Genomic DNA, 594 nt, shown 5'->3' with positions numbered 1-594 from the left:
ATGACATCATAATGCACGCTGTACAAAACCTTCTCCTGTGTTTGATTAAATTAACTATAATTTTTTACTTGTATACTAGGAATCCAGGGCACCCAAAGAGTGTACATAACCACTAACTTCCCTCTTTAATTCCCTATTGGCGTTGTTGTCAGGGTGGGGGGGAAGAAGGAATGTTTCTAAATTCATGTTTGAAAACTATCACTTTTAAAATAATACTTCTTATCTTAATGCACTGATGATCTGATGTGATAAAGTGAAAAGGTTCTGCATGTTAATTAAATACACTTTTTGAATTTTGAAAATACTTCATCATATTTTTACACTTTTGCTGTAAGATGGCTTTAAAAATGAAGGTTTTCCTAAAGTTAAGTGGTGCAGCTCTCAATAGTTACTTCCATTCTTTAACACCAATTAACCTTTAAATAAATGCTTGTCTGTATATTTAACCTCTTTTTTTATTGTTAGCATCTCTCTAGTAAACAGCAGCAGAGTGCTGCTGTACACCAGGGGTCTGCATGTTAGGGCCAGGAGGGCAGCATGTGGCCCCTGGGCCCTACTTCGAGTATCTGTGCTGTAACAGGTCAAGCATTGATT

This window comes from Triturus cristatus, chromosome 4_1 (genome assembly GCF_964204655.1).
Source record: "Triturus cristatus chromosome 4_1, aTriCri1.1, whole genome shotgun sequence".
Lineage (NCBI taxonomy): Eukaryota > Metazoa > Chordata > Amphibia > Caudata > Salamandridae > Triturus > Triturus cristatus.
Note: the sequence above shows the minus strand (reverse complement) of the source record.